Genomic DNA, 19,498 nt, shown 5'->3' with positions numbered 1-19,498 from the left:
TTCGAACGCTAGGCATATTTTTTTATTTAACCAAGGCGTTTGATTGTGTTGATCACAAAATATTGCTCCAGAACTTGGACCATTACCCCATATGGGGATTAGCTCACAACTGGTTCACCTCTTACTTTAACAACAAACAACAAACAGCAAAAGGTAATTATTCACAGTTTTGAGAATGGCTGTGATGTGGGGTCTGAGTGGGGTACAGACAAAGGTGGGTGCCCCACGGATCAGTGTTGGGGCCACTTCTGTTCCTTATTTATATAAATGATATGCCCTCTAGTAATACAGGTACCTCTAAAATATTTCCGTTTGCTGATGACACTAGCTTGGTAGTAAAGGATGTTGTGTGCAAAAATGGCTCGGTTTCAAATAGTACAGTTCATGACATGCTGTAAGTTCATGGCTAATAAACTAAGGCTAAATCATAGTAAGACTCAATTTTTATAGTTTCTAACATAGAATTCAACAAAACCCGACATTTTAATTTCACAGAATGAGCATATGATTAGTGAAACTGAACAGATCAAATTTCTAGGTGTTCAGATAGATATTAAACCATCGTGGAAAGCCCACGTTCAGCATCTTGTTCAAAGAATTAATGCTGCCTTTTTGCTATTCGTACGGTATCCGAAGTAAGTGATCGTTCGACACGGAAATTACTCTACTTTGCTTATATTCATTCTCTTATGTCGTGTAGTATTATATTTTGGGGTAACTCTTCCCATTCTGGTTCAAAATGGCTCTAAGCACTATGGGACTTAACATCTGAGGTCATCAGTCCCCTAGAACTTAGAACTACTTAAACCTAACTAACCTAAGGACATTACACACATCTATGCCCGAGGCAGGATTCGAACCTGCGACCGTAGCAGCAGCGTGGCTCCGGACTGACGTGCCTAGAACAGCACGGCTACCGCGGCCGGCCTCTTCCCATTCTGAAAGGATATTTTTGGCTCAGAAGCGGGCGGTTCGGGCAATAAGCAGTGTACGTTTTCGAACCTCTTGTAGATCCCTGTTCACTAGTCTGCGTACTTTGACATTGGTTTTTCAATATATATATATTCTTTACTGTCGCTTCTTGTTAATAATACCAGCTTATTCCCAAGAATAAGCAGCTTTCACTCAGTTAAAACTTGGCAGAAATCCAACCCGCATTTGGATCGGATTTCCTTAACTCTTCTACAGAAAGTTGTGCAGTATACTGCTGCATCCGTTTTGAGTAAGCTACCACAAAAGTTCAAAAATCTTAGCAGTAACCCACGCGCTTTCAAATCGAAACTGAATAATTTCCTCATGGGTCACTCATTTTATTCTGTTGAGGAGTTCCTTGAAAATTAAGCTGATTCTTATTTTATATTGATGCTTGTGTTTACTTAAACTGACGGCTTGACTTTTTTTGGGTTCATAAACATTTTACTTTTATCTCTTATTACTTTTATGTTGCAATTTCACGTTCTGACGGGTACCATGACCTTGGCTATTTGGTCCTAGATTTGGTCCTACGGAATTTGATGTGTCAAAAAATAAATATATAGTTTACAGTGATATGTGTTATATGCGAACGAGCAATGTCCTGTTGAAAAATGGCCTCACGATGCTTCCGGATGAGAGTTAACATATAAGGACGCAGGATGTCTGTGAAGTACCGCTGTGCTCTCAGAGTTCTCTAAATCACACCCAGGCTTCACCTCAAGTTATAGTCGATGGCTCCTCGCACCATTATGCCAGGAGTACCGCAGCTCTGCCTCTCCAAAACACAATAATGATGGGAGCTCTGCCCAGGTGCCGCCATTCTCGCAAATGGTGGTGATTCAAGATAGTGGAGAACCGAGATTCATCGCTGAATACAGTGCAACGCCATTTATCAGTAAGCCATTCTTTCAGGTCAGGGCACCTCTCCAAACGCAGCCTTTTGTGTTGTGGTGGTAACGGCAGTCTACTCACGGGACGGTAATTTCCTAATCCGGCTGCTGCTGCCCTCCGACCGCTGAAGTGGGATGTCTACTGTAAGATATTGTAAAAAGTACGTTGCGGTATTCGAGGGATGGTTGGATGGAAACACCTTTTCAGCCGACAGTGAGGTATAGGGTGTTGCAGGGGAAGGCGAAATAACATTGGTGTAAAAAAAGTGCACGTAGAGAGACAGAGGGGTGTTAGCCGTTTCTCATCTCTCGGTATCTGACACAGTAGTTTCATGTAGCACCTAGTGTAGTAACCAAAACCAACTGCGGGAACGCCTTGGGCTGCGGATCGGAGCCACCAGCGGTGGAGCACGCACCAACGGGTAAACACAAGGACGAGTCGGACCACAGACCAACGACAACTGACAACAACCGATCACGACCGACTATGACCGACACAACAAGGAAGAGATAAACAACGGAGGCTTGTGGAAACCACAACACCAAACACCAATAGTAAATCCACTCGGTACCAGAGCCAGGCAAACGTCAACAACGAGCAACGACCAGAACGCAGTACCGCCGAGATAGAAACGAAATCCAGAGCGAGTACCAGACTGGACTAGGTTTTTTTTTCCTTTATTGATTTTCAATTCCCCCAGAAGGGGGCGGGCTGGCAGCAGCTTAGTACGCTGCTCTACAGCCTACAGACTTTTATTTTAAACAAACGGAAGAAGAAAAGAAACAAGAAAAACAGGCGATAAAACGGTGACGTCAAGTGTAAAATGGCGGAAAATACTGGACTAGGGTAGAGCGGGTCCCTATATACGAAACCGGAGGGAGCGGCTATTGGACGCTGTCTGCGCGTGGCGTAGCGGTGGCGCCCTCGCTGCCGCGGAGGTGAAGCCCTCTATGGGCTGACCACGTCCATTTGTTCTGGAGCGTGTTCAACTTCCGCGGCGGAAGGTACTAGACCTAGCACGTATTCGCCATTACAGGCCACCTCCTGTTCAGTTTCTTCATAGCAACCATTACATCTAAAATTTCTATTCTACTGCCTCATCTAGGAATTCTTTTCACGCATCTCTCGGTTTCTAGCAGAGCAACCCTCAGATTTTAATGATTTTTGTAGCAACGTTCTTGTAACTCTGACGTACAACAAAAGTAGTCGTAAACATTGATTGTATTCGCATTTAAAACACATTGGAGTCTTCATTTTGAATACCTAATATATCTGAATCACACTGCTGTTCTGCCTGCATGTTTCCCTGTACCTTCAAATGTTGTCTTCAGTTGTCCTAAATACAGAAGTTCATAAACTCTTTCTATGATTTCATGATTAATGTTAATTGTACATTAATTATTTATACATATACATAATATATACATATATACATAATATATACATAATTATACATTATTTTAATATCGTTATAATCGCTTTTCTGGCCCACTTTCAGACTGGCTCCATCGAGTTATTCATCTTTACTGGAGATAAATTCTACAATGTCTGCAGCAGAACGTAGGTGTTCCGCATTAACTCGATTGACACGTACTGTTTCCTTTTTCGAGCGTCTGCAAGTTTGCTCTAGGCCTGCCGAGAATGATTGTGATAATATACAATTTCCTTGTCTAAGTTCTGTTTCAGTTCTGAATACCCCATCTGGCATTACTTCCAGAATGGCGCTCTTTCCTTTATCAATGTACAAAGAGTTCTCCTTACGGGGCAGCCGCAACTGTAAAGTCCATTTTTCAAAATCAACTATTTGTGTTTCTGATTCATCTCTTTAACTGTATTAACATATAAAGAAATATTCAAACTCTCATGCAGTACAATTATATCTCTGCTGTTCATTTCTATATAATCCGATGAAATATGATTTTCCAGCGAAGATTCTGCTTTGTTTTCTTCGTAATTTTAATGTCATTAGTTGTTTCTTCTCACAAATTTTCACTGACCTTCTTCTCTCGAAGACCCACCTGAACAGTTTTGTTTAATTTATTATGTTCTATGATGTTTCTATTATATTTTTCATGGAAGATTATCCTCATTTTTATACCTTGTTCTACAGATTTTGTTAAATCATTAGTCCTTTCACCGTCGGTAAAATCTTCATTTCCTTTGTTTCCTCAATTTATTGCAACAAATTACATAATTATTACATATGTGGTCATAATCCACATATACGATTTCTTGCCTAACAATCCGGTTTCTTTCTAGCGTTGTTTCCATTCTTAGAGCCGTTGGATCTGTGCAAGGATCGCCCAGAAAACAAGACCCTACATTTTTTCTTCAAAAGTTATTTATTGCACACAATGAATTCATTTATTACACACATGAAAGAATGATGTATCAGCTTCACACCCACGTTTTCCATGTAATCTCCGACAACTTTTGTGGGATTCCTCCAGCGAAACACAAGGTGCCTCTACGCCCTGTCGATGGAAGACTTTGTTCTGGTCACGCAGCCGTTTCGTTAGTGTTCGAATCACCTCCTTGTTTTCCTCAATATATCTTCCATGAACGCCATCCTCTACTGACCCAAGCAAGCGGAAGTCAAACTTCCAACAACTCAGAATAAACGCTTTTTTTTCTGTGAGATTTGTGTTCCACCGGAAAACAGTGCGGACTCCATCGTGCAGGCTCTGTTGAGTATCCAGTAGCGCGGATAATAACAGGGCTTTATTTTCTGGACGACCCTCGTATATAGTCGCTACTGAGTAACGAGTACCACACGAGATTCGAAGTACTGTTTCGTTACAGCTTGGATTGTTTCGTTACTCGCATGTTTTCTTCCCCGCACGCAATTCGAGCCGACTGGGGAAGAATCAGTAGTTTGGCTATCCCTCCAATTGTTCCCATCGGGATAAGTCAGTAGTGACACAGAATGGTGTCGCAGAGATATCTTTCTAGCAGGCAGTTCGTGTATAGATCAGGTGAAGTCGGTACTTTTTGTAAGCCACAAGGTTCGTTAGTCTTGTGAATGTAAAACGCCGTGCACGAACAATAGATAGCATAGTGACTTGTTCAGGAACTGTATGTCTAAATTTTCTCACTGTATAGCATAATAAAAAAGAAGCTATTTTCGGAGAACAGCCAGGAAATACACAAAAGTGTGATTTGTTTCAATAATAATATTCAGGGGACAGTCCACAATGAACTAAAAAAAAGACATACATAATGACATTTAATGACAACAGCTGCGAGTAAAGGATGTAACGTATAACGAATACACCGTAACAGGTATGTGTCTCAACAACAGCGAATACGTGGGTACAGAAGTGAGTCGTTACTTTTGCAACCCAATCTATTTTCAATCAAGCTGTACTGGACTACTGTTGTTTGATATTCTCATTACTGCATAGTTTCTTCATCCTTTGATAAAATACAGGAGCACTTTAATTTAGATGCTGATATTATCAGCACAGGTGCTATCTTGAAATTCTGTGTAACATGAAGAACTGATTATTTCAGACATTTACTCGACAACGAAAAACAAAGCTGTCTGAGAGATGTGACTTTTTCTTGTCCTCGATACTTTGGAAGGCATTACGCAGAGGCCACAAAATTTCGAAACTTCGAGTCCTAGAAAACACCAAACGAATTTCACAGACGGCATGCTTTCCGCGTGATTTGCGGTCTGCGATATTGCGAAGGGAAAGAGATTGGTTCAAGGAGTAATAGCTAAGCGCCTTCGAACCAACTGGGCATAGTCGAAAGATTACTTCGGGGCTTGCAGATATCTTGTTGCGAAACTAGAACTGAAATCCATTACTACATAATTGTGTCCATATTGTTTCACAGCGAACAAAATCTCTACAGGATAGCTCTAACCGTCGAACTGCAAGAACGGTTGAGGTGGAGGTGCAGACTTACTTTGTTGTGATCCAGGTGGATTTGTCAGTCGGTCTGTTGGAATGCCCCTGAAACAGAAAGAGAGAGATTTAATTAACTAAACCGCTTGCATAAAAAGACTTAACACCTTTTAATAACAACGTTATCGTTTTCTATTCAGCAAGAGATATTGCGCTGGTTGAGAGATTATGCAAGAACCGACCGATATCATCAGCGACGCAGTAACAATGTAGATATCAGCTTTCCCCTGTTTAAGCACGTAATATGAGAAATTATTTTATCCATCTTCTATTTAAAGCAGTCGTAGACTGCACAAAGTTCTTGATTAACTCAAGAGATGATAAAGAACTTTGTGCAACCACTGACTGCTTTTTAAATAGTAGCAATGATAAGTTTGTTGCACCACCACGCCAAGATGGAATGGAATAATTTTTATCTTCTCTTTATCCTTTCTTATTACATATTTCTGTTATGCATTGCCAACTCCTCTGTTGGATCATTTCGTCTTAATTGTCTCATGACCTTTTGATCAGTTGCCATCTACGAAACACTGGACTACCTTTTCTTCTTTCACCAGTAGTAAGAATTCGGTATAATGATGTTACCACTTAAATGTCACGGTTTCTATCACTGGTATATTTGAACGGTAGCGCCGTTATTCAACCATATGTGTCAAGCAAGACTGAACATTCTTGGCGGTCTTTACAACATATCACATTCTTTCTTAATCACGTCTTTCCGAGCCTCCAAGATTTGCTAGTTTTCTGGAGCTAAATTCTTTTGATACATTAACGACTTATATATATATATATATATGTGTGTGTGTGTGTGTGTGTGTGTGTGTGTGTGTGTGTGCATGCATGTTCCACATCTCTTCCTAAACAAGTGGACCGATTTCAACCGAAATTGGTGCACATATTCCTTACTGTCAGACACCAATAGCTGTGGGAATAATAGCCCTCTATCTACCAAAGTGATGGGGGTGAAAAAGTAGCTTAGCCCGTGATGCCTGAATTACCAGACTTTATTCACCCAGTATTTGTGAATGAGGGCACTTAGCAACTGGCAACGGACATTACACATAATTTCAAACCTTAACGAAATTTTTTCTAGTAGACAATCCAGAGAATGTGCTGAAATGAAGAAAGAAAAATCGCTTACTACTTTTCCGCTCTTCATGCATGACGTTATAATCTATTGCTTCTTTACTACTTAACCGTATTCGCGACGCTTTTTCAGACAGTATGCACATACAGCACTGAATGTAATTCCAACATGACACCATTGTATGACACGTAGTTCAGGAGATATGGCTACATAAACAGTGAGATGAATGAAAAGCTGTCGCATCGTGCATGACGTTTAAATTTATTACTTCTGTGCTACCGACTCCATTCGCAACACATTTTGCAGGCAGTATCCACATTTGCCGCTGAATGTACCTACAAAATTGTATCGTTGTACGACACATAATTCAGCAGACATGACGTCATAAACATTAAGCACAAGCCCAGACGCTGCGTGGTACAGCGTCGACGCACAGCTAAAAATAAATACCTGGGCAACGACGGGTGTCTCTGCTAGTAACGAATAAATCAAGAATTCTGGCTGACCAATCCTCATATCGTTGTTTCCCGATGATATTTAAACTGTCGAGGAGCAATATTTGAAAGTCTTCTTGGTACGCATTAAGCTTTCTATGATTCGATATGCATAGTAGAAAGCAACAACGTAATTTTTTTACCGCCAATAAAATATTTTTCTTGGCGTATCTCAATTAAACTACGGGGAAATACGTAAACAGTAAACGAAATGGTAGGGTTTTTACGACATTGTCGTCGAAAGCGTCAACAGTTTGAAGTCAGATTTCGCTATCCTGATTTAAGTTTCCTAAATCAGTTACCTCGTGAGACAGAACTTCATAAAAGAAGTTTATTTTGTCACGTTGCACAACAAGGACAGGTGCATTGTCCGACACGTGGTTCGCAGGTAAAACCTCATTTTCAGTTACTGCACTCTTGTTTATACTGACGCGACTGCTGAAATTTTTCACCTTGTTTCGTCGATTGGCATCTACATTAATAATCTACCTAGTCATACGCACTTGAACAATAAGAAAGTGACATTTTCTTCCACTAACGAATCAAAATGTATACTGGGGAACATGTCCCGCTACTTAAAATATAATTTTCTGTAGTATAATTTTAACTGAAAAAGATATAAATTCGTAAAAATTCATTAAAACCTAGTCGCTTGTACAGTAGATTTCTCAATCGTCACAATAGATAAATAATATTTCAATGACTCAGTTGCTTAACTGATTTCACTGATTTCATTGATTTATTTCCATGTGTATTATAGCGATTTACCTGTAAGAAGACGGGTGCGTGACGCATTCCATACCGAGGAAGACAAAAAATACTTTGCAGCGTCGCCAATGTAGTCTTTATCTCAGTACCACACCACACTCTCCACTGTTGCCTACCCTGGTGCGCAATGCTGGTGTAAGTGCCACATTGGACCACTGTTTCTGCTTCCAACTCTCCGTAGATATATTAATATGTCCGGAGACCTACCGCTGTTGCTGGGTAAAGTGATAACTGACGCGGTTGCTTTATGACAGTGAACACTATAGTGGCTAAGTACCGTCGACCGATGGAGGTGGCGTAACACTTAACACACTGGACTCGCATTCTGGAGGACGACGGTTCAAACCCGCTCCGGCTATCCTGATTTAGGTTATCCGTGATTTCCCTAAAACCACTTCAGGCAAATGCCGGGATGGTTCCTCTGAAAGAGCACGGCCGACTTCCTTCCCCACCATTTCCTCATCCGATGGTACCGATGACCTCGCTGTTTGGTCCCCTCCCCCGAATCAACCAACCAACCAATCAACCATTAGCTGCAATACCTAAATATGCAAACAAAAGCTAAATATTCAACGCGCTCCCCCTAGCGCACACAACAGGCAGACGAGGCAAACTGCTGTCATATCGTACACCGTCCCTTGCTACTGCGTATCCACCCACCCCCCACCCCCCACCCCCTCTGCCCCTCCGTCACGCGTCTTACGCGTGCACCAAACACTCCTCGGGCGATGGTACAGCCAGACCTCAATAACAGATCCACTCAGTTTCCCCAGTGACGTAATTCGCACATACGCCTTAGGGGAGGTATGGCTGCAGTGTTCGTAAATAACACGCGGAAACAGAAGTTGGAGACGTGATTGCGTGTCCTGTTGGCTTAAGGTGATAAGCAGGACTCCGTGCTAGAACCCGAATCTTCCCCACACAAGAATAATGATGACTGCTAACAAGTAAGCTGGACAACATTCTACGTTACAAAGAAAACTTGAGAATAATTATTTAAATGAACCAAGTTTTAAATATACCACGTCCCTAAACTGGACAAAAAAGCGTAACATAATTTCTCCTGGCCCAACACAAATTCCTAACCCTACACAAACAGTTCTGAAAATTTGTGACTGCTTGCTTTAATAGCTATGAAAACACTTCTAGGCTTTAAAACGAAAAATTTGAGGCGCATCCCATCAGTAATAGTATGGAGATGAAGAACTCATTCATCAGTTATGTACTGCACGACCCTCACATTTTTAGTTTTTAAATCTTGCAACTAACTTCATAGCCATTAAAAATTTGCAGTTACAGATTTTCAGGTCTATCTGTCTATACGGTAAGGAAGTTGTTTGGTGCTAGCATAAATTATTAAATACTCTTCAGTCCAATTTAAAAACATGTTATATTAAAAATTTATTTTATTTCAATATTTTTTATGTTTTTTAGTCTCATGTCCATGAAAATTTTCAGTTGATTTTAAACATATTTATGAGATTATGAAAGAGACGTCTGTTAAATTTCATATTTATTGCAGTGCCTTTTCACCTGATAATATCTGAAATAGAAAAGTACTACACATACCTACTAATAATATATCAATCTGTGTAATAGCCATTTTCCTAAAAAAAATACAATAAGTAAACAAAAATTGATTTTACATGATTTTTATAAGATTTTTATTTCAGTAATATATATATATATATATATATATATATATATATATATATATACACAGGGTGAGTCACCTAACATTATCGCTGGATATATTTCGTAAACCACATCAAATACTGACGAATCGATTCCACAGACCGAACGTGAGGAGAGGGGCTAGTGTAATTGGTTAATACAAAGCATAAAAAAATCCACGGAAGTATGTCTTTTAACACAAACCTACGTTTTTTTAAATGGAACCCCGTTAGTTTTGTTAGCACATCTGAACATATAAACAAATACGTAATCAGTGCCGTTTGTTGCATTGTAAAATGTTAATTACATCCGGAGATATTGTAACCTAAAGTTGACGCTTGAGTACCACTCCTCCGCTGTTCGATCGTGTGTATCGGAGAGCACCGAATTACGTATGGATCCAAAGGGAACGGTGATGGACCTTAGGTACAGAAGAGGCTAGAACAGCACATTACGTCCACATGCTAACACCTTTTTATTGGTCTTTTTCACTGACGCACATGTACATTATCATGAGGGATGAGGTACACGTACACACGTGGTTTCCGTTTTCAATTACGGAGTGGAATAGAGTGTGTCCCGACATGTCAGGCCAATAGATGTTCAATGTGGTGGCCATCATTTGAAGCACACAATTGCAATCTCTGGCGTAATGAATGTCGTACACGCCGCAGTACATCTGGTGTAATGTCGCCGCAGGCTGCCACAATACGTTATTTCATATCCTCTGGGGTTGTAGGCACATCACGGTACACATTCTCCTTTAACGTGCCCCACAGAAAGAAGTCCAGAGGCGTAAGATCAGGAGAACGGGCTGGCCAATTTATGCATCCTCCACGTCCTATGAAACGCCCGTCGAACATCCTGTCAAGGGTCAGCCTAGTGTTAATTGTGGAATGTGCAGGTGCACCATCATGCTGATACCACATACGTCCACGCGTTTCGAGTGGGACACACTCTATTCCACTTCGTAATTGAAAACGGAAACCACGTGTGTACGTGTACCTCACCCCTCATGATAATGTACGTGTGCGTCAGTGAAAAAGACCAAGAAAAAGGTGTTAGCATGTGGACGTAATGTGCTGTTCCAGTCTCTTCTGTACCTAAGGTCCATCACCGTTCCCTTTGGATCCATACGTAATTCGGTGCTCTCCGATACACACGATCGAACAGCGGAGGAGTGGTACTCAAGCGTCAACTTTAGGTTACAATATCTCCGGATGTAATTAACATTTTACAATGCAACAAACGGCACTGATTACGTATTTGTTTATATGTTCAGATGTGCTAACAAAACTAACGGGGTTCCATTTAAAAAAACGTAGGTTTGTGTTAAAAAACATACTTCCATGCATTTTTTTATGCTTTGTATTAACCAATTACACTAGCCCCTCTCCTCACGTTCGGTCTGTGGAATCGATTCGTCAGTATTTGATGTGGTTTACGAAATATATCCAGCGGTATATACACCACAGCTTCGCCCTTGTTCACAAATGTCACGTATATTTCACTCATCTCTTCCTCCCCCCTCTATCTGTACCCCCCCCCCCCCAGAATCTGTTCTTCCCCCTCTCCCTGTCCATCTGTCCAACCCATCCCCTCCCCCCTCTCACTGAATACCCATGTTCATTTGCACAAACACCTCATGAAATACATTCCAGTAGTATATACAAAAACACTCCAGTTGTGCAAAGCAGCCTAGATGTTAGGCGTTACCAAACTTTTCCATTCCCATTACCACACATAGCGAACAGACTCACGAGAGAGCAGAGTAATACTGCTTTGTCACATAGTTCTGAGCTATGTCTAAAATTTTCAGTCTCTAGCTCGTCGGAAAGTTAGTTTAAAATCAATGAACAATTTTCACTCAGCAGACAGAAAGACAAGAAAGTGAATTAATAGAAATGTGGTGAAATTGAGCTACGCTGACGAAACGTGGTGAAATTGAGCTACGCTGACAGAGAGTAGTATTACTGAGGACAAATGCAGCAACTAGAAGTTGTCTTGAAGAGGACCGCTGCAAAGATGGTAGGAATTTCGATTTTGGTCGGTTGGTTCATATGGTGGGAGCGGGCCAAATAGCGAGGTCATCGGCCCCATCGGATTAGGGAAGGATGGGTAAGGAAGTCGACTGTGCCTTTTCAAAGGAACCATCTTGGAATTTGAATGAAGCGATTTAGGGAAATCACGGAAAACCTAAATCAGAATGGCCGAAAGGGGGTTTGAACCGTCGTCTTCCCGAATGCGAGCCCAGTGTGCTAACCACTGCGTCATAACATTTTAGTTTCAAAACATTGTGGCCTAATGGCCAAAATCATTTTATTCAAACATTTCCTCCGTTTACCTCAAGAGTTGTTTAAAGACCAGCAAGAGTATTTTATTTTGCTTTAGGGCAACTATGACAAATGTTTAAAGGAAATCTTTTAAGACCAAGAGTATTTTATTTTGCTTTAGGGCAACTATGACAAATGTTTGAAGGAAATTTTTTAAGACCAGCAAGAGTATTTTATTTTGCTGTAGGGCAACTGTGACAAATTTTTAAAGGAAATATTAGATCACAGTCTTGACTGGGATTCGTAAAAAGAGAATAGATGTTTTATCCACTACAGCCATGGGAACCTCTTTCATCCATAATTGTATAACTTAAGTGATTATTCTGTCTCTGATGACCTAGATAACGACGGGACGTTAGACTGTAAACGTAGTATTGCTACTCCTCTTAATCCAACCTTCTCCGCAGCTTGTTTTCGCTCCCGCCGTCTTCGTCGTCGTCGTCTGTACTGCAATATTACCGTCTCAAGACGTAGCGTATTAAGCTGCTGTACATGTCACAACAGTAATATATTATGTAATTACATCGATTAATAATGTCGATAACTCGACTGGCAAAGAGTAATCCGTCGATCGTATTCCTCGCTGGTGGTCTCCATAGTTTGCGACTATTTCGCACGTAGAGCTGAAAAAACAGCCATTACGGATGACTACTACGGGGTTGATTTATGAACTTAGTCAGCAGCGTCTTCCACTGAAACGCGAGCTCGTTTCGAGCTTTTAAATCTCCCGCAAACGCCCTCCACGAACACAAATTGTTTCTATTTACATCTCGCGTGCAATAACTGCCGAGAGAGAAACTGCAGCTACGTTCTGCAAAACAACCCGCACATTAGTTCACGGGTGCCGGAAGTCTCAACGAGAACACGCAGAACAATATTCTTCTGCTAAATTGTAGTTCATCTTCCACTATTCGTCACGCGTGTAAATACGAAAGCACAAAATGCAAATCTCGTTTGCGCTTGTCGACTTTTTTTTCAGAAAGTTCCTAATTAACTTCGCGTAATGTTCCAACACACGGAGTCGTCCTCTCGTACGTTCAAAGATCATGTGCAAATTCCTGTTCCGACGCGCTGGCAGTGATCCGTTTCGAGAATTTATTTGCCCATTAAAGCTGACAGGAGCAACATTCCGAGCTGCTTAGAGTCAACTGCTTACAAACGTTATTTTGCAGCTTATACGCGAGTGCCGTTCATCTGCGAGAAGTTATATCTGTGCCGCAAACTAATCATGTCCTTCCCGTCAAATGCAACACTTCCTGCAGGTCGTCAAGAAGGGAAGAGATGTCCTGATAGTTAAATGTGGAGTATAACTACTATTGGTCAAGGGTAAAAGTGTAAATCGCTCATCATACAGAACGTTTATTTTGAATACCACAGTTCTTTACAGCTCATGTTTCTGTTGGATGTAGTATGTCCTTGCTGTCCTCTGATCTTTGAACTGACTTATCCAACTATTAATAGAGACACCCACTACTTAACTTTTACTCCTAACAATGGCGGTAATCAGCATTTTTCACGTGAACAAGGATTGACAGATGGGGAAGACATGTTAGGTGGCAGGCAAAAACGAGTACGCATCTCCCCTCCCCCCTAAGAATCAAACTCCCATGTATAAAGCAGCTTAAGATGTCTTAGTACCTTAGAAATATTTGATATTAATCATAAAAGCGAGATAAAGCTTAGAAAAATTTTGACTTATCTTTAAAGCTTGTTCGCACTATTTCTTTATTTTGAAATTATTTCCAATCAACTGTATTTGATGACGTTCATTTATTGCGACCAACTTCTAAGCCCTGATTCCTTCATCATCAGATACGCGCCGTGACAATCAAAACTGTTGCCCACCCACGAAGTACAATGCCGGAAAGAAATTAGTACACCATTCACAGGTTTCCAGTTCACTCAAGATTTATTGTTGTAACAGTGCATATGGAGGACATGAAACGATTACACATACAGATCAATAGCTTGAGCGGTTCTGAAGTACGAGGTACCAACCACTGGTAAAACACTCATAGTTATATGTGGGGTAGACTCCACGAGTAGTAATACAGGCGCTGACACTGGCATCCAGTCCATCGTACAGATGGGGAATTCTGTCCTGGGATACAGTATGCGACTCCTCCTCGACCTGTTCGCATAGTTCTGTTAGAATTGTTCGTTGAAGAGTCACATGAATCACTTGTATTCGATTGGAGACAAGTCCAGGGATCGTACTAGTACGTCTTGCAGAGCACGTTGAGTTTCATGGGGTGAGCATTATGCTGTTGGAACAACACATCACCTTCCTGTTGCAAGAATGGCAAAAAAGTGGGTCAAACAACATTCTGCATTTACTGAGCCCTGGTATATTCCTCCCCTCCCCCCCTCCCCCAGGAAACATCAAAGATGAACGAGAGTTGTAGCTTATCGCACCCGAGAACCTAAGGCCTGGACTTGGACGACTGCACTTTTTGAGACAGCGCTCACCAGGCCTTCGTGATACGCGTAAACAACTATCGCTTGGGTGGAGGCACAACGTGTTTCCATCGCTGAAGACTACAGCGCGCCATTCCTCCTTCCAAGCGATCCTCTCGTGGCACCAGTCGACCCGTGCATGTCGATGATGTGTCTTGACTGGAATACATGCTAGAGGTGTGCCTGCCCACAGTCCCACTGCTAATAACCGGTGCGCAACAATTAGTGTTGACAAATCTGGGCTTACAACACCTTCATCCGCGCTGTGGCAGCTCTACAATCATCACTGCTGCCCTTACAATACGACGTTCCTGGTGGGATGACTGGACGTTCAGAATCTCGTCTACAGTTGAGAGAACGTTCACTTGACCACTGATACGAGCACTCTGTTACACAACTTGTGCAGTACGTCCAATTCGTGTGGCAGTTCTGCGAAAGGACCATCCTGCCACTAGCAAAGCCACAATTTGGCCCCTTTGGGTTGATTGGGTTGTTTGGGGTGAGGAGATCAGACAGCGAGGTCATCGGTCTCATTGGATTAGGGAAGGATGGGGAAGGAAGTCTGCCGTGCCCTTCCGAAGGAACCATCCCAGCATTTACCTGGAGCGATTTAGGGAAATCACGGAAAACCTAAATTAGGATGGCCACTGCGCCACCTCGCTCCATTGGCCCCTTTCAAACTCACTCAGTTGACTGTAGAAAGCTGGAGTGCGTCTCCATGGCATGGTTGCTTGCTTGCTTCACACGTTTGCACTACACTGAGCCTCCTGGCTGTGAGCATTCCCTATTAAAGGGTAGAGGCAGATGGCGCTCTGGTAGCTATGTTATTACGATATCTGATGGCGGATGACGTTCAAACCATTATCAGTACATCTGCTATCGCCCAAGTGGCCTGCTTCATGGCCTTGTAGGTGGAGCCGGTACCTGGCCTAGCTGAGGGCAGGGGACACAGTGCCGCCACTGGCATCCTGGGAGAATAATTGAATATGACATTTATGTCTTTTCTGTATGAACGTCGAAGTTCGAGACCCCTCGGAGCAAGCCGGCCGGAGTGGCCGAGCGGTTCTAGGCGCTACAGTCTGGAACCGCGTGACCGCTACCGTCGCAGGTTCGAGTCCTGCCTCGGGCATGGGTGTGTGTGTTGTCCTTATGTTAGTTAGGTTTAAGTAGTTCTAAGTTCTAGGGGACTGATGACCTCAGAAGTTAAGTCCCATAGTGCTCAGAGCCATTTGAACCATTTGAACCCTCGGAGCAACCTGGCCAGCCTGAGATACATGGCCACTTTTGCGCCAAAATTTTAGTCATTGAGTCACGCCGCCACTCTGCAAGGCATGAAGAGGCTGAACAATCGTGCAGACATTTCACTAGGCCTGTGCCAACTGCATGTTTGTTAATGTGCAGTTTCTGCTGCGTTCTCTGGTTGTTCAATTAAGTAAATATACCTTCGTCTAGCACACTGACAACATCACTAAGTTGTCCCCCTCATGCACAGTTTTCTGAAAGCAGACAGTTAAGGAAGAAGAAATGTAAGTTTTGTGACTTTTACGTTCTGGACGCCATACGATTGGTCTCCCAACCGCCATCTGTTACTGATGGGTCCTTGCTTGGTCGATTTTCGGAAATGTAACTTTCGCAGTCCATACTCTGTGCAACTCACTAGTTGTTCTGCCACACAACTTTAGTTCCCATTTAATTATAATTTGAGATTTTATCTCATTAACGTTGGGTGCACACACTGCCCAGATGAGGATAACTTCTTGCGTTTTCTCCATGCAGTCTTCCATACAATTTGTTGCCTCTCCACAGTCTTACCGTCAGTACGTGTGATTTCAGCCCAGAATTTTAGAAAATTTTGCTCTCTGTTAACTACTTATGTGTCGTGTCCAATAAGGACAGCATATAAGTCTTTTACAGTTAGGTGGTTTCAGTTATTAGACCCTTTAAACTGCCCTACAATTTTTCCGTGGTTAAGCGAATAATTGATGATAAATATAACTGTTGCACACCTAAACTTGTTGTTAGCACTGGGCCGGTGTTATCGTTACGTACACTCGCCAAACTCAAGCTCATTTTCTTTTATTCATTGGAGGTAACGAGCACTGCAGTCGCTCGCCTTGTGTGATTGAAAGTCTTTCTATTGACTAGGGAAAGCTGGGTCGGTTTTGCCTAGGACTGTAACTTTACAGTGTGTTGTGGCTAACGACCTTGCATTATTCAGATGCAATAAGCAACAACATTTTCTAGCAACGTCATACCATAAGGCAGGTCTAAGGTTGGCTGGCCACACAAACAGTTTAAACTTTAATGGTATTCCCGTTACGATGGAATGAACCATATTACAACATGGAACTACGCTTACGACAAACTAAACATTCCATAACAAAGTGAAGATAAATATTCTATGGCAGTCTCGTACGCTATCTATCGGAATACAGGGTGGTTCATTGATCGTTACCGGGCCAAATATCTCACGAAATAAGCGTCAAACGAGAAAACTACAAAGTACGAAACTTGTCTAGCTTTAAGAGGGAAACCAGATGGCGCTATGGATGGCCCGCTAGATGGCGCTGCCATAGGTCGAACGGATATCAACTGACTTATTTTAAATAGAAACCCCCATTTTTATTACATATTCGTATAGTACGTGAAGAAATATGAATGTTTTAGTTGGACCACTTTTTTTCGCTTTGTGATAGATTGCGCTGTAATAGACACAAACAAATGGCTCACAATTTTAGACGAACAGTTGGTAACAGGTAGGTTTTTTAAATTAAAATACAGAACGTAGGTACGTTTGAACATTTTATTTCGGTTGTTCCACTGTGATACATGTACCTTTGTGACGTATCATTTCTGAGAACGCATGCTGTTACAGCGTGATTACTTGTAAATACCACATTAGTGCAATAAATGCTCAAAATGATGTCCGTCAACCTTAATGCATTTGGCAATATGTGTAACGACATTCCTCTCAACAGCGAGCAGTTCGCCTTCCGTAGTGTTCGCACATGCATCGACTTTGCGCTGACGCATGTTGTCAGGCGTTGTCGGTGGATCACGATAGCAAATATCCTTCAACTGTCCCCACAGAAAGAAATACGGGAACGTCAGATCAGGTGAACGTGCGGGCCATCGTATGGTACTTTGACGACCAATCCACCTGTCATGAAATATGCTATTCAATACCGCTTCAACCGCACGCTAGCTATGTGCCGGACATACATCACGTTGTAAGTATACCGCCATTCTTTCATGCAGTGAAACATCTTATAGTAACATCGGAAGAACATTACGTAGGAAATCAGCATACATTGCGCTATTTAGACTGCCATCGATAAAATGGGGGCCAATTATCCTTCCTCCCATAAAAATACATTAACCCGCCAAGATGGCTGATGTTCCACTTGTCGCAGCCATCGTGGATTTTCCGTTGCTCAATAGTACATATTATGCCGGCTTACGTTACCGCTGTTGGTGAATGACGCTTCGTCGCTAAATAGAACGCGTGCAGAAAACATGTTGTCGTCCCATAATTTCTCTTGTGCCCAGTGGCAGAAATATACACGACGTTCAAAGTCGTCGCCATGCTATTCCTGGTGCATAGGAATATGATACGGGTGCAGTCGATGTTGATGTAGCATTCTCAACAACGACGTTTTTGAGATTCCCGATTCTCGCACAATTTGTCTCTACTGAGTGCGGATTAGCAGCGACAGCAGCTAAAACACCTACTTGGGCATCATCAGTTGTTGCAGGTCGTGGTTGACGTTTCACATGTGGCTGAACACTTCCTGTTTCCATCAATAACGTAACTATCCGGCGAACGGTCCGGATACCGAGCAGCATATATAGCACACGCCCGTTGGGCATTTTGATCACAATAGCCATACATCAACACGATATCGACCTTTTCGGCAATTGGTAAACGGTCCATTTTAACACGGGTAATGTATCACGAAGCAAATGCCGTTCACACTGGCGGAATGTTACGTGATACCACTTACTAATACATTTATGACTATTACAGCGCCATCTATCACAATCCGAAAAAGTGGTCCAACTAAAACATTAATATTTCTTTATGTACTACACGAATATGTAATAAAAAATGGAAGTTCCTATTTAAAAAAAAACGCAGTTGGCATCCGTTTGACCTATGGCAGCGCCATCTAGCGGGCCAACCATACCGCCATCTGGTTTCCCCCTTCAAGCTAGACGAGTTTCGTTCTTTGTAGTTTTTTCGTTTGACGCTTATTTCGTGTGACATTTCGGCCGGTCACTATCAATGGACCACCCTGTATATTTTAGAAACGTTAACATAGGGCCTTTCGGAAATAAAGTGCTTATTTGTCCGTATATATTGTAGTTTTACGGTTCTACATAAATGGTTACAGCTATGGATAGACATCTTCAGTTACGAATCACATTTATTACACAAGCAACGGGTCGATTTCGGTATCTCATATGTTGTACTAACACATACTTGTCGACCGTAAGACATTTTCGACATAGATGGCTATTGCTTAACTGTAAAACGATCCGTTGCTGCTTGGTCTCGCCTAAGTTATCTCGTGGTATGAGAAGTCGACGCACTCTGCCTAATCTGACTGGCTTAGTTTATTACGAACTGGTCCAACGGGTTGGAGACTCTGCGACTACCTCCGGTAATAAACATGGCCATTTCGCCAGAAGTCCGAAATACGAGTACTTGTCGCAGTTAAACTGTAGATAAGTGACATGTCCTTAATCCTGCCTCATCTGATTATTTAACCTCTTTCCTCAGAATCCTCACCTGATTAACACACCTCTCTAAAACCAACAATAAATCGCTGCTATCGTTATTCTACTAGTCATCAGACTCGTCCCAGAAGTCAACATCCGATAATCTCCAATCGGCATAGCAGA

At 42.1% G+C, this 19,498-nt stretch overlaps 1 protein-coding gene across 1 annotated transcript in view; it reads right to left on the bottom strand.

The window, feature by feature from the left end:
* Positions 1 to 19,498, bottom strand: part of LOC126095038 (ras association domain-containing protein 10-like) — a 1,121,197-nt gene that overhangs the window by 535,322 nt on the left and 566,377 nt on the right. The window contains exon 3 of the mRNA XM_049909708.1: positions 5,782 to 5,828. The gene's annotated coding sequence lies outside the window, so the exon portion shown is untranslated. The remainder of the gene's footprint in view (positions 1 to 5,781; positions 5,829 to 19,498) is intronic.

The sequence above is a fragment of the Schistocerca cancellata genome, chromosome 8 (genome assembly GCF_023864275.1).
Source record: "Schistocerca cancellata isolate TAMUIC-IGC-003103 chromosome 8, iqSchCanc2.1, whole genome shotgun sequence".
In the NCBI taxonomy this organism is placed as follows: domain Eukaryota; kingdom Metazoa; phylum Arthropoda; class Insecta; order Orthoptera; family Acrididae; genus Schistocerca; species Schistocerca cancellata.
The sequence above is the reverse complement of the archived record's forward strand: the minus strand, read 5'-3'. Positions and strand labels throughout refer to the sequence as shown.